The sequence below is a fragment of the Nothobranchius furzeri genome, chromosome 2 (genome assembly GCF_043380555.1).
Source record: "Nothobranchius furzeri strain GRZ-AD chromosome 2, NfurGRZ-RIMD1, whole genome shotgun sequence".
In the NCBI taxonomy this organism is placed as follows: domain Eukaryota; kingdom Metazoa; phylum Chordata; class Actinopteri; order Cyprinodontiformes; family Nothobranchiidae; genus Nothobranchius; species Nothobranchius furzeri.
Genome location: NC_091742.1, coordinates 53,756,415 through 53,770,571, shown reverse-complemented (window position 1 = coordinate 53,770,571; position 14,157 = coordinate 53,756,415). Strand labels below are relative to the sequence as shown.

Below are 14,157 nucleotides of genomic sequence, written 5' to 3'. Positions count from 1 at the left end.
TATGCATGAAAGGGTTAAGGAAAAGTGCAATATGCTGTTGTAACTGTTTGAGGTCTGTAAGGTGTTGTTCCTCAGAAGGGCGAGTGCGTAACAGCACCCTCTGCTGGCTCAAAAGACAAGGACAAAAGCTTACAGCACCTGGTATTCCCAGGCGGTCTCCCATCCAAGTACTAACCAGGCCCGACCCTGCTTAGCTTCCGAGATCAGACGAGATCGGGCGTGTTCAGGGTGGTATGGCCGTAAGCGAAGGCTTGTCCTTCCGTCCTCCGTTTTATGGGTGCAGAGACAGTTGTGCCCTTGGCTGCCATTGAATGGAATGCTGCAATTTGAGGCCTTTCCAGTAAACCGCCCTCATCCCCAGTTTGAGCTGTGTCTGGCCGGGCTCCGTGGGCGAAAGCGGAGAGGGGAGCTTGTGTAGTGACACAGTAGAATAGGTTCATGCGCTTTAATCCAAATTTGTTCACATCGCAGACGTCAGAAAGTACAAACGATATTATTTAACATTTGGATGTACAAAAAGGCCACCTTCACTTCAGTTGAGAGAAGTACCTCGTTTTTCCTTTGTCCCTCCTATGAGTGGTGGGCCCATGGAAAGTGGGACCCACGCCCCCCTGTTCGGGCTGCGTCTGGCCGGGCTCTGTGGGTGAAATCCTAGCAAACAGGTGCCGGCCGGCTGGCGCCCGATTTTTCTTAGTTTGTGAGTTCAGCTTTTCTTGTGTTTGGCAGCAATAAATTGCAATGTGTTTCTCCAACAACCTATTTGGGTCTTTGTGGAAAAGACCTATTGGTGCATTTTGATGCCATTCCAGTAAAAGGCCCACATTTCTTTTAGCTGGTAGCGTAGCGGCAAAGACTTGCGACGTGCCATCATGGCCGCAGGCTGCAGAGCCTTGCTCCGGAACGAAATCTTAATGACAATCTTTAGTTAGATCCCTGAATTGCAAGTAAGTCACAGATAGATGAGTTGGATTTTCTCTATTGCAACTTGGGAAGTAAAATGTGAACGTATTGAAGAAGAAACGCTCTTTTAAAACCTGATTGCCCCAGGGAATGGGCTTTTTGACATTTCTGTGTTAACCCTTTGATGCATGAATTATGAAATCTTCCACCATGATTTTTTTTAACAATTTTTTGATTCATCTTTAGGTGTGAATGAAACAAATTTCAACAAATATTTTTTGTAAAAATGTATAATTTACAAATAATTTATTACATGTCCACCTCAGTGAACAGCGTGCAATCTGAACATGAAATATGTTGGCTTGGCTTACCAAAGTCCAAATGGAGGTGCTCAAATGCAATAAAGTCTTCAACAGCTGTGCTTAATAGCAAAAATAAATAAATAACAATTTTGAGTACCTGTCCACTTGAGTGACTATTATGCATGAAAGGGTTAAGGAAAAGTGCAATATGCTGTTGTAACTGTTTGAGGTCTGTAAGGTGTTGTTCCTCAGAAGGGCGAGTGCGTAACAGCACCCTCTGCTGGCTCAAAAGACAAGGACAAAAGCTTACAGCACCTGGTATTCCCAGGCGGTCTCCCATCCAAGTACTAACCAGGCCCGACCCTGCTTAGCTTCCGAGATCAGACGAGATCGGGCGTGTTCAGGGTGGTATGGCCGTAAGCGAAGGCTTGTCCTTCCGTCCTCCGTTTTATGGGTGCAGAGACAGTTGTGCCCTTGGCTGCCATTGAATGGAATGCTGCAATTTGAGGCCTTTCCAGTAAACCGCCCTCATCCCCAGTTTGAGCTGTGTCTGGCCGGGCTCCGTGGGCGAAAGCGGAGAGGGGAGCTTGTGTAGTGACACAGTAGAATAGGTTCATGCGCTTTAATCCAAATTTGTTCACATCGCAGACGTCAGAAAGTACAAACGATATTATTTAACATTTGGATGTACAAAAAGGCCACCTTCACCTCAGTTGAGAGAAGTACCTCGTTTTTCCTTTGTCCCTCCTATGAGTGGTGGGCCCATGGAAAGTGGGACCCACGCCCCCCTGTTCGGGCTGCGTCTGGCCGGGCTCTGTGGGTGAAATCCTTGCAAACAGGTGCCGGCCGGCTGGCGCCCGATTTTTCTTAGTTTGTGAGTTCAGCTTTTCTTGTGTTTGGCAGCAATAAATTGCAATGTGTTTCTCCAACAACCTATTTGGGTCTTTGTGGAAAAGACCTATTGGTGCATTTTGATGCCATTCCAGTAAAAGGCCCACATTTCTTTTAGCTGGTAGCGTAGCGGCAAAGACTTGCGACGTGCCATCATGGCCGCAGGCTGCAGAGCCTTGCTCCGGAACGAAATCTTAATGACAATCTTTAGTTAGATCCCTGAATTGCAAGTAAGTCACAGATAGATGAGTTGGATTTTCTCTATTGCAACTTGGGAAGTAAAATGTGAACGTATTGAAGAAGAAACGTTCTTTTAAAACCTGATTGCCCCAGGGAATGGGCTTTTTGACATTTCTGTGTTAACCCTTTGATGCATGAATTATGAAATCTTCAACCATGATTTTTTTTTAACAATTTTTTGATTCATCTTTAGGTGTGAATGAAACAAATTTCAACAAATATTTTTTGTAAAAATGTATAATTTACAAATAATTTATTACATGTCCACCTCAGTGAACAGCGTGCAATCTGAACATGAAATATGTTGGCTTGGCTTACCAAAGTCCAAATGGAGGTGCTCAAATGCAATAAAGTCTTCAACAGCTGTGCTTAATAGCAAAAATAAATAAATAACAATTTTGAGTACCTGTCCACTTGAGTGACTATTATGCATGAAAGGGTTAAGGAAAAGTGCAATATGCTGTTGTAACTGTTTGAGGTCTGTAAGGTGTTGTTCCTCAGAAGGGCGAGTGCGTAACAGCACCCTCTGCTGGCTCAAAAGACAAGGACAAAAGCTTACAGCACCTGGTATTCCCAGGCGGTCTCCCATCCAAGTACTAACCAGGCCCGACCCTGCTTAGCTTCCGAGATCAGACGAGATCGGGCGTGTTCAGGGTGGTATGGCCGTAAGCGAAGGTTTGTCCTTCCGTCCTCCGTTTTATGGGTGCAGAGACAGTTGTGCCCTTGGCTGCCATTGAATGGAATGCTGCAATTTGAGGCCTTTCCAGTAAACCGCCCTCATCCCCAGTTTGAGCTGTGTCTGGCCGGGCTCCGTGGGCGAAAGCGGAGAGGGGAGCTTGTGTAGTGACACAGTAGAATAGGTTCATGCGCTTTAATCCAAATTTGTTCACATCGCAGACGTCAGAAAGTACAAACGATATTATTTAACATTTGGATGTACAAAAAGGCCACCTTCACCTCAGTTGAGAGAAGTACCTCGTTTTTCCTTTGTCCCTCCTATGAGTGGTGGGCCCATGGAAAGTGGGACCCACGCCCGACTGTTCGGGCTGCGTCTGGCCGGGCTCTGTGGGTGAAATCCTTGCAAACAGGTGCCGGCCGGCTGGCGCCCGATTTTTCTTAGTTTGTGAGTTCAGCTTTTCTTGTGTTTGGCAGCAATAAATTGCAATGTGTTTCTCCAACAACCTATTTGGGTCTTTGTGGAAAAGACCTATTGGTGCATTTTGATGCCATTCCAGTAAAAGGCCCACATTTCTTTTAGCTGGTAGCGTAGCGGCAAAGACTTGCGACGTGCCATCATGGCCGCAGGCTGCAGAGCCTTGCTCCGGAACGAAATCTTAATGACAATCTTTAGTTAGATCCCTGAATTGCAAGTAAGTCACAGATAGATGAGTTGGATTTTCTCTATTGCAACTTGGGAAGTAAAATGTGAACGTATTGAAGAAGAAACGCTCTTTTAAAACCTGATTGCCCCAGGGAATGGGCTTTTTGACATTTCTGTGTTAACCCTTTGATGCATGAATTATGAAATCTTCAACCATGATTTTTTTTAACAATTTTTTGATTCATCTTTAGGTGTGAATGAAACAAATTTCAACAAATATTTTTTGTAAAAATGTATAATTTACAAATAATTTATTACATGTCCACCTCAGTGAACAGCGTGCAATCTGAACATGAAATATGTTGGCTTGGCTTACCAAAGTCCAAATGGAGGTGCTCAAATGCAATAAAGTCTTCAACAGCTGTGCTTAATAGCAAAAATAAATAAATAACAATTTTGAGTACCTGTCCACTTGAGTGACTATTATGCATGAAAGGGTTAAGGAAAAGTGCAATATGCTGTTGTAACTGTTTGAGGTCTGTAAGGTGTTGTTCCTCAGAAGGGCGAGTGCGTAACAGCACCCTCTGCTGGCTCAAAAGACAAGGACAAAATGCTTACAGCACCTGGTATTCCCAGGCGGTCTCCCATCCAAGTACTAACCAGGCCCGACCCTGCTTAGCTTCCGAGATCAGACGAGATCGGGCGTGTTCAGGGTGGTATGGCCGTAAGCGAAGACTTGTCCTTCCGTCCTCCCTTTTATGGGTGCAGAGACAGTTGTGCCCTTGGCTGCCATTGAATGGAATGCTGCAATTTGAGGCCTTTCCAGTAAACCGCCCTCATCCCCAGTTTGAGCTGTGTCTGGCCGGGCTCCGTGGGCGAAAGCGGAGAGGGGAGCTTGTGTAGTGACACAGTAGAATAGGTTCATGCGCTTTAATCCAAATTTGTTCACATCGCAGACGTCAGAAAGTACAAACGATATTATTTAACATTTGGATGTACAAAAAGGCCACCTTCACCTCAGTTGAGAGAAGTACCTCGTTTTTCCTTTGTCCCTCCTATGAGTGGTGGGCCCATGGAAAGTGGGACCCACGCCCCCCTGTTCGGGCTGCGTCTGGCCGGGCTCTGTGGGTGAAATCCTTGCAAACAGGTGCCGGCCGGCTGGCGCCCGATTTTTCTTAGTTTGTGAGTTCAGCTTTTCTTGTGTTTGGCAGCAATAAATTGCAATGTGTTTCTCCAACAACCTATTTGGGTCTTTGTGGAAAAGACCTATTGGTGCATTTTGATACCATTCCAGTAAAAGGCCCACATTTCTTTTAGCTGGTAGCGTAGCGGCAAAGACTTGCGACGTGCCATCATGGCCGCAGGCTGCAGAGCCTTGCTCCGGAACGAAATCTTAATGACAATCTTTAGTTAGATCCCTGAATTGCAAGTAAGTCACAGATAGATGAGTTGGATTTTCTCTATTGCAACTTGGGAAGTAAAATGTGAACGTATTGAAGAAGAAACGCTCTTTTAAAACCTGATTGCCCCAGGGAATGGGCTTTTTGACATTTCTGTGTTAACCCTTTGATGCATGAATTATGAAATCTTCAACCATGATTTTTTTTTAACAATTTTTTGATTCATCTTTAGGTGTGAATGAAACAAATTTCAACAAATATTTTTTGTAAAAATGTATAATTTACAAATAATTTATTACATGTCCACCTCAGTGAACAGCGTGCAATCTGAACATGAAATATGTTGGCTTGGCTTACCAAAGTCCAAATGGAGGTGCTCAAATGCAATAAAGTCTTCAACAGCTGTGCTTAATAGCAAAAATAAATAAATAACAATTTTGAGTACCTGTCCACTTGAGTGACTATTATGCATGAAAGGGTTAAGGAAAAGTGCAATATGCTGTTGTAACTGTTTGAGGTCTGTAAGGTGTTGTTCCTCAGAAGGGCGAGTGCGTAACAGCACCCTCTGCTGGCTCAAAAGACAAGGACAAAAGCTTACAGCACCTGGTATTCCCAGGCGGTCTCCCATCCAAGTACTAACCAGGCCCGACCCTGCTTAGCTTCCGAGATCAGACGAGATCGGGCGTGTTCAGGGTGGAATGGCCGTAAGCGAAGGCTTGTCCTTCCGTCCTCCGTTTTATGGGTGCAGAGACAGTTGTGCCCTTGGCTGCCATTGAATGGAATGCTGCAATTTGAGGCCTTTCCAGTAAACCGCCCTCATCCCCAGTTTGAGCTGTGTCTGGCCGGGCTCCGTGGGCGAAAGCGGAGAGGGGAGCTTGTGTAGTGACACAGTAGAATAGGTTCATGCGCTTTAATCCAAATTTGTTCACATCGCAGACGTCAGAAAGTACAAACGATATTATTTAACATTTGGATGTACAAAAAGGCCACCTTCACCTCAGTTGAGAGAAGTACCTCGTTTTTCCTTTGTCCCTCCTATGAGTGGTGGGCCCATGGAAAGTGGGACCCACGCCCCCCTGTTCGGGCTGCGTCTGGCCGGGCTCTGTGGGTGAAATCCTTGCAAACAGGTGCCGGCCGGCTGGCGCCCGATTTTTCTTAGTTTGTGAGTTCAGCTTTTCTTGTGTTTGGCAGCAATAAATTGCAATGTGTTTCTCCAACAACCTATTTGGGTCTTTGTGGAAAAGACCTATTGGTGCATTTTGATGCCATTCCAGTAAAAGGCCCACATTTCTTTTAGCTGGTAGCGTAGCGGCAAAGACTTGCGACGTGCCATCATGGCCGCAGGCTGCAGAGCCTTGCTCCGGAACGAAATCTTAATGACAATCTTTAGTTAGATCCCTGAATTGCAAGTAAGTCACAGATAGATGAGTTGGATTTTCTCTATTGCAACTTGGGAAGTAAAATGTGAACGTATTGAAGAAGAAACGCTCTTTTAAAACCTGATTGCCCCAGGGAATGGGCTTTTTGACATTTCTGTGTTAACCTTTTGATGCATGAATTATGAAATCTTCAACCATGATTTTTTTTAACAATTTTTTGATTCATCTTTAGGTGTGAATGAAACAAATTTCAACAAATATTTTTTGTAAAAATGTATAATTTACAAATAATTTATTACATGTCCACCTCAGTGAACAGCGTGCAATCTGAACATGAAATATGTTGGCTTGGCTTACCAAAGTCCAAATGGAGGTGCTCAAATGCAATAAAGTCTTCAACAGCTGTGCTTAATAGCAAAAATAAATAAATAACAATTTTGAGTACCTGTCCACTTGAGTGACTATTATGCATGAAAGGGTTAAGGAAAAGTGCAATATGCTGTTGTAACTGTTTGAGGTCTGTAAGGTGTTGTTCCTCAGAAGGGCGAGTGCGTAACAGCACCCTCTGCTGGCTCAAAAGACAAGGACAAAAGCTTACAGCACCTGGTATTCCCAGGCGGTCTCCCATCCAAGTACTAACCAGGCCCGACCCTGCTTAGCTTCCGAGATCGGGCGTGTTCAGGGTGGTATGGCCGTAAGCGAAGGATTGTCCTTCCGTCCTCCGTTTTATGGGTGCAGAGACAGTTGTGCCCTTGGCTGCCATTGAATGGAATGCTGCAATTTGAGGCCTTTCCAGTAAACCGCCCTCATCCCCAGTTTGAGCTGTGTCTGGCCGGGCTCCGTGGGCGAAAGCGGAGAGGGGAGCTTGTGTAGTGACACAGTAGAATAGGTTCATGCGCTTTAATCCAAATTTGTTCACATCGCAGACGTCAGAAAGTACAAACGATATTATTTAACATTTGGATGTACAAAAAGGCCACCTTCACCTCAGTTGAGAGAAGTACCTCGTTTTTCCTTTGTCCCTCCTATGAGTGGTGGGCCCATGGAAAGTGGGACCCACGCCCCCCTGTTCGGGCTGCGTCTGGCCGGGCTCTGTGGGTGAAATCCTTGCAAACAGGTGCCGGCCGGCTGGCGCCCGATTTTTCTTAGTTTGTGAGTTCAGCTTTTCTTGTGTTTGGCAGCAATAAATTGCAATGTGTTTCTCCAACAACCTATTTGGGTCTTTGTGGAAAAGACCTATTGGTGCATTTTGATGCCATTCCAGTAAAAGGCCCACATTTCTTTTAGCTGGTAGCGTAGCGGCAAAGACTTGCGACGTGCCATCATGGCCGCAGGCTGCAGAGCCTTGCTCCGGAACAAAATCTTAATGACAATCTTTAGTTAGATCCCTGAATTGCAAGTAAGTCACAGATAGATGAGTTGGATTTTCTCTATTGCAACTTGGGAAGTAAAATGTGAACGTATTGAAGAAGAAACGCTCTTTTAAAACCTGATTGCCCCAGGGAATGGGCTTTTTGACATTTCTGTGTTAACCCTTTGATGCATGAATTATGAAATCTTCAACCATGATTTTTTTTAACAATTTTTTGATTCATCTTTAGGTGTGAATGAAACAAATTTCAACAAATATTTTTTGTAAAAATGTATACTTTACAAATAATTTATTACATGTCCACCTCAGTGAACAGCGTGCAATCTGAACATGAAATATGTTGGCTTGGCTTACCAAAGTCCAAATGGAGGTGCTCAAATGCAATAAAGTCTTCAACAGCTGTGCTTAATAGCAAAAATAAATAAATAACAATTTTGAGTACCTGTCCACTTGAGTGACTATTATGCATGAAAGGGTTAAGGAAAAGTGCAATATGCTGTTGTAACTGTTTGAGGTCTGTAAGGTGTTGTTCCTCAGAAGGGCGAGTGCGTAACAGCACCCTCTGCTGGCTCAAAAGACGAGGACAAAAGCTTACAGCACCTGGTATTCCCAGGCGGTCTCCCATCCAAGTACTAAACAGGCCCGACCCTGCTTAGCTTCCGAGATCAGACGAGATCGGGCGTGTTCAGGGTGGTATGGCCGTAAGCGAAGGCTTGTCCTTCCGTCCTCCGTTTTATGGGTGCAGAGACAGTTGTGCCCTTGGCTGCCATTGAATGGAATGCTGCAATTTGAGGCCTTTCCAGTAAACCGCCCTCATCCCCAGTATGAGCTGTGTCTGGCCGGGCTCCGTGGGCGAAAGCGGAGAGGGGAGCTTGTGTAGTGACACAGTAGAATAGGTTCATGCGCTTTAATCCAAATTTGTTCACATCGCAGACGTCAGAAAGTACAAACGATATTATTTAACATTTGGATGTACAAAAAGGCCACCTTCACCTCAGTTGAGAGAAGTACCTCGTTTTTCCTTTGTCCCTCCTATGAGTGGTGGGCCCATGGAAAGTGGGACCCACGCCCCCCTGTTCGGGCTGCGTCTGGCCGGGCTCTGTGGGTGAAATCCTTGCAAACAGGTGCCGGCCGGCTGGCGCCCGATTTTTCTTAGTTTGTGAGTTCAGCTTTTCTTGTGTTTGGCAGCAATAAATTGCAATGTGTTTCTCCAACAACCTATTTGGGTTTTTGTGGAAAAGACCTATTGGTGCATTTTGATGCCATTCCAGTAAAAGGCCCACATTTCTTTTAGCTGGTAGCATAGCGGCAAAGACTTGCGACGTGCCATCATGGCCGCAGGCTGCAGAGCCTTGCTCCGGAACGAAATCTTAATGACAATCTTTAGTTAGATCCCTGAATTGCAAGTAAGTCACAGATAGATGAGTTGGATTTTCTCTATTGCAACTTGGGAAGTAAAATGTGAACGTATTGAAGAAGAAACGCTCTTTTAAAACCTGATTGCCCCAGGGAATGGGCTTTTTGACATTTCTGTGTTAACCCTTTGATGCATGAATTATGAAATCTTCAACCATGATTTTTTTTAACAATTTTTTGATTCATCTTTAGGTGTGAATGAAACAAATTTCAACAAATATTTTTTGTAAAAATGTATAATTTACAAATAATTTATTACATGTCCACCTCAGTGAACAGCGTGCAATCTGAACATGAAATATGTTGGCTTGGCTTACCAAAGTCCAAATGGAGGTGCTCAAATGCAATAAAGTCTTCAACAGCTGTGCTTAATAGCAAAAATAAATAAATAACAATTTTGAGTACCTGTCCACTTGAGTGACTATTATGCATGAAAGGGTTAAGGAAAAGTGCAATATGCTGTTGTAACTGTTTGAGGTCTGTAAGGTGTTGTTCCTCAGAAGGGCGAGTGCGTAACAGCACCCTCTGCTGGCTCAAAAGACAAGGACAAAAGCTTACAGCACCTGGTATTCCCAGGCGGTCTCCCATCCAAGTACTAACCAGGCCCGACCCTGCTTAGCTTCCGAGATCAGACGAGATCGGGCGTGTTCAGGGTGGTATGGCCGTAAGCGAAGGCTTGTCCTTCCGTCCTCCGTTTTATGGGTGCAGAGACAGTTGTGCCCTTGGCTGCCATTGAATGGAATGCTGCAATTTGAGGCCTTTCCAGTAAACCGCCCTCATCCCCAGTTTGAGCTGTGTCTGGCCGGGCTCCGTGGGCGAAAGCGGAGAGGGGAGCTTGTGTAGTGACACAGTAGAATAGGTTCATGCGCTTTAATCCAAATTTGTTCACATCGCAGACGTCAGAAAGTACAAACGATATTATTTAACATTTGGATGTACAAAAAGGCCACCTTCACCTCAGTTGAGAGAAGTACCTCGTTTTTCCTTTGTCCCTCCTATGAGTGGTGGGCCCATGGAAAGTGGGACCCACGCCCCCCTGTTCGGGCTGCGTCTGGCCGGGCTCTGTGGGTGAAATCCTTGCAAACAGGTGCCGGCCGGCTGGCGCCCGATTTTTCTTAGTTTGTGAGTTCAGCTTTTCTTGTGTTTGGCAGCAATAAATTGCAATGTGTTTCTCCAACAACCTATTTGGGGTTTTGTGGAAAAGACCTATTGGTGCATTTTGATGCCATTCCAGTAAAAGGCCCACATTTCTTTTAGCTGGTAGCATAGCGGCAAAGACTTGCGACGTGCCATCATGGCCGCAGGCTGCAGAGCCTTGCTCCGGAACGAAATCTTAATGACAATCTTTAGTTAGATCCCTGAATTGCAAGTAAGTCACAGATAGATGAGTTGGATTTTCTCTATTGCAACTTGGGAAGTAAAATGTGAACGTATTGAAGAAGAAACGCTCTTTTAAAACCTGATTGCCCCAGGGAATGGGCTTTTTGACATTTCTGTGTTAACCCTTTGATGCATGAATTATGAAATCTTCAACCATGATTTTTTTTAACAATTTTTTGATTCATCTTTAGGTGTGAATGAAACAAATTTCAACAAATATTTTTTGTAAAAATGTATAATTTACAAATAATTTATTACATGTCCACCTCAGTGAACAGCGTGCAATCTGAACATGAAATATGTTGGCTTGGCTTACCAAAGTCCAAATGGAGGTGCTCAAATGCAATAAAGTCTTCAACAGCTGTGCTTAATAGCAAAAATAAATAAATAACAATTTTGAGTACCTGTCCACTTGAGTGACTATTATGCATGAAAGGGTTAAGGAAAAGTGCAATATGCTGTTGTAACTGTTTGAGGTCTGTAAGGTGTTGTTCCTCAGAAGGGCGAGTGCGTAACAGCACCCTCTGCTGGCTCAAAAGACAAGGACAAAAGCTTACAGCACCTGGTATTCCCAGGCGGTCTCCCATCCAAGTACTAACCAGGCCCGACCCTGCTTAGCTTCCGAGATCAGACGAGATCGGGCGTGTTCAGGGTGGTATGGCCGTAAGAGAAGGCTTGTCCTTCCGTCCTCCGTTTTATGGGTGCAGAGACAGTTGTGCCCTTGGCTGCCATTGAATGGAATGCTGCAATTTGAGGCCTTTCCAGTAAACCGCCCTCATCCCCAGTATGAGCTGTGTCTGGCCGGGCTCCGTGGGCGAAAGCGGAGAGGGGAGCTTGTGTAGTGACACAGTAGAATAGGTTCATGCGCTTTAATCCAAATTTGTTCACATCGCAGACGTCAGAAAGTACAAACGATATTATTTAACATTTGGATGTACAAAAAGGCCACCTTCACCTCAGTTGAGAGAAGTACCTCGTTTTTCCTTTGTCCCTCCTATGAGTGGTGGGCCCATGGAAAGTGGGACCCACGCCCCCCTGTTCGGGCTGCGTCTGGCCGGGCTCTGTGGGTGAAATCCTTGCAAACAGGTGCCGGCCGGCTGGCGCCCGATTTTTCTTAGTTTGTGAGTTCAGCTTTTCTTGTGTTTGGCAGCAATAAATTGCAATGTGTTTCTCCAACAACCTATTTGGGTTTTTGTGGAAAAGACCTATTGGTGCATTTTGATGCCATTCCAGTAAAAGGCCCACATTTCTTTTAGCTGGTAGCATAGCGGCAAAGACTTGCGACGTGCCATCATGGCCGCAGGCTGCAGAGCCTTGCTCCGGAACGAAATCTTAATGACAATCTTTAGTTAGATCCCTGAATTGCAAGTAAGTCACAGATAGATGAGTTGGATTTTCTCTATTGCAACTTGGGAAGTAAAATGTGAACGTATTGAAGAAGAAACGCTCTTTTAAAACCTGATTGCCCCAGGGAATGGGCTTTTTGACATTTCTGTGTTAACCCTTTGATGCATGAATTATGAAATCTTCAACCATGATTTTTTTTAACAATTTTTTGATTCATCTTTAGGTGTGAATGAAACAAATTTCAACAAATATTTTTTGTAAAAATGTATAATTTACAAATAATTTATTACATGTCCACCTCAGTGAACAGCGTGCAATCTGAACATGAAATATGTTGGCTTGGCTTACCAAAGTCCAAATGGAGGTGCTCAAATGCAATAAAGTCTTCAACAGCTGTGCTTAATAGCAAAAATAAATAAATAACAATTTTGAGTACCTGTCCACTTGAGTGACTATTATGCATGAAAGGGTTAAGGAAAAGTGCAATATGCTGTTGTAACTGTTTGAGGTCTGTAAGGTGTTGTTCCTCAGAAGGGCGAGTGCGTAACAGCACCCTCTGCTGGCTCAAAAGACAAGGACAAAAGCTTACAGCACCTGGTATTCCCAGGCGGTCTCCCATCCAAGTACTAACCAGGCCCGACCCTGCTTAGCTTCCGAGATCAGACGAGATCGGGCGTGTTCAGGGTGGTATGGCCGTAAGCGAAGGCTTGTCCTTCCGTCCTCCGTTTTATGGGTGCAGAGACAGTTGTGCCCTTGGCTGCCATTGAATGGAATGCTGCAATTTGAGGCCTTTCCAGTAAACCGCCCTCATCCCCAGTTTGAGCTGTGTCTGGCCGGGCTCCGTGGGCGAAAGCGGAGAGGGGAGCTTGTGTAGTGACACAGTAGAATAGGTTCATGCGCTTTAATCCAAATTTGTTCACATCGCAGACGTCAGAAAGTACAAACGATATTATTTAACATTTGGATGTACAAAAAGGCCACCTTCACCTCAGTTGAGAGAAGTACCTCGTTTTTCCTTTGTCCCTCCTATGAGTGGTGGGCCCATGGAAAGTGGGACCCACGCCCCCCTGTTCGGGCTGCGTCTGGCCGGGCTCTGTGGGTGAAATCCTTGCAAACAGGTGCCGGCCGGCTGGCGCCCGATTTTTCTTAGTTTGTGAGTTCAGCTTTTCTTGTGTTTGGCAGCAATAAATTGCAATGTGTTTCTCCAACAACCTATTTGGGGTTTTGTGGAAAAGACCTATTGGTGCATTTTGATGCCATTCCAGTAAAAGGCCCACATTTCTTTTAGCTGGTAGCATAGCGGCAAAGACTTGCGACGTGCCATCATGGCCGCAGGCTGCAGAGCCTTGCTCCGGAACGAAATCTTAATGACAATCTTTAGTTAGATCCCTGAATTGCAAGTAAGTCACAGATAGATGAGTTGGATTTTCTCTATTGCAACTTGGGAAGTAAAATGTGAACGTATTGAAGAAGAAACGCTCTTTTAAAACCTGATTGCCCCAGGGAATGGGCTTTTTGACATTTCTGTGTTAACCCTTTGATGCATGAATTATGAAATCTTCAACCATGATTTTTTTTAACAATTTTTTGATTCATCTTTAGGTGTGAATGAAACAAATTTCAACAAATATTTTTTGTAAAAATGTATAATTTACAAATAATTTATTACATGTCCACCTCAGTGAACAGCGTGCAATCTGAACATGAAATATGTTGGCTTGGCTTACCAAAGTCCAAATGGAGGTGCTCAAATGCAATAAAGTCTTCAACAGCTGTGCTTAATAGCAAAAATAAATAAATAACAATTTTGAGTACCTGTCCACTTGAGTGACTATTATGCATGAAAGGGTTAAGGAAAAGTGCAATATGCTGTTGTAACTGTTTGAGGTCTGTAAGGTGTTGTTCCTCAGAAGGGCGAGTGCGTAACAGCACCCTCTGCTGGCTCAAAAGACAAGGACAAAAGCTTACAGCACCTGGTATTCCCAGGCGGTCTCCCATCCAAGTACTAACCAGGCCCGACCCTGCTTAGCTTCCGAGATCAGACGAGATCGGGCGTGTTCAGGGTGGTATGGCCGTAAGAGAAGGCTTGTCCTTCCGTCCTCCGTTTTATGGGTGCAGAGACAGTTGTGCCCTTGGCTGCCATTGAATGGAATGCTGCAATTTGAGGCCTTTCCAGTAAACCGCCCTCATCCCCAGTATGAGCTGTGTC

General features: G+C 44.7%; 10 non-coding genes and 1 pseudogene across 10 annotated transcripts; all 11 read right to left on the bottom strand.

The window, feature by feature from the left end:
- Positions 1 to 126: 126 nt before the first annotated feature.
- On the bottom strand, positions 127 to 245 carry LOC139066671 (5S ribosomal RNA). Its single transcript, XR_011519576.1, has one exon. It is a non-coding gene; the product is annotated as a 5S ribosomal RNA (ribosomal RNA).
- A 1,260-nt stretch (positions 246 to 1,505) lies between these two features.
- LOC139066659 (5S ribosomal RNA) lies at positions 1,506 to 1,624 on the bottom strand. The gene has a single exon (XR_011519564.1). It is a non-coding gene; the product is annotated as a 5S ribosomal RNA (ribosomal RNA).
- Positions 1,625 to 2,885: 1,261 nt separating this feature from the next.
- On the bottom strand, positions 2,886 to 3,004 carry LOC139066649 (5S ribosomal RNA). The gene has a single exon (XR_011519553.1). It is a non-coding gene; the product is annotated as a 5S ribosomal RNA (ribosomal RNA).
- Positions 3,005 to 4,265: 1,261 nt separating this feature from the next.
- On the bottom strand, positions 4,266 to 4,384 carry LOC139067964 (5S ribosomal RNA). The gene has a single exon (XR_011519718.1). It is a non-coding gene; the product is annotated as a 5S ribosomal RNA (ribosomal RNA).
- A 1,261-nt stretch (positions 4,385 to 5,645) lies between these two features.
- On the bottom strand, positions 5,646 to 5,764 carry LOC139068146 (5S ribosomal RNA). The gene has a single exon (XR_011519745.1). It is a non-coding gene; the product is annotated as a 5S ribosomal RNA (ribosomal RNA).
- Positions 5,765 to 7,024: 1,260 nt separating this feature from the next.
- On the bottom strand, positions 7,025 to 7,133 carry LOC139068365 (5S ribosomal RNA; annotated as a pseudogene).
- Positions 7,134 to 8,393: 1,260 nt separating this feature from the next.
- Positions 8,394 to 8,512, bottom strand: LOC139068109 (5S ribosomal RNA). The gene has a single exon (XR_011519737.1). It is a non-coding gene; the product is annotated as a 5S ribosomal RNA (ribosomal RNA).
- A 1,260-nt stretch (positions 8,513 to 9,772) lies between these two features.
- On the bottom strand, positions 9,773 to 9,891 carry LOC139066638 (5S ribosomal RNA). Its single transcript, XR_011519542.1, has one exon. It is a non-coding gene; the product is annotated as a 5S ribosomal RNA (ribosomal RNA).
- A 1,260-nt stretch (positions 9,892 to 11,151) lies between these two features.
- LOC139068156 (5S ribosomal RNA) lies at positions 11,152 to 11,270 on the bottom strand. The gene has a single exon (XR_011519755.1). It is a non-coding gene; the product is annotated as a 5S ribosomal RNA (ribosomal RNA).
- A 1,260-nt stretch (positions 11,271 to 12,530) lies between these two features.
- Positions 12,531 to 12,649, bottom strand: LOC139066627 (5S ribosomal RNA). The gene has a single exon (XR_011519531.1). It is a non-coding gene; the product is annotated as a 5S ribosomal RNA (ribosomal RNA).
- A 1,260-nt stretch (positions 12,650 to 13,909) lies between these two features.
- LOC139068155 (5S ribosomal RNA) lies at positions 13,910 to 14,028 on the bottom strand. Its single transcript, XR_011519754.1, has one exon. It is a non-coding gene; the product is annotated as a 5S ribosomal RNA (ribosomal RNA).
- Between the last annotated feature and the right edge of the window lie 129 nt (positions 14,029 to 14,157).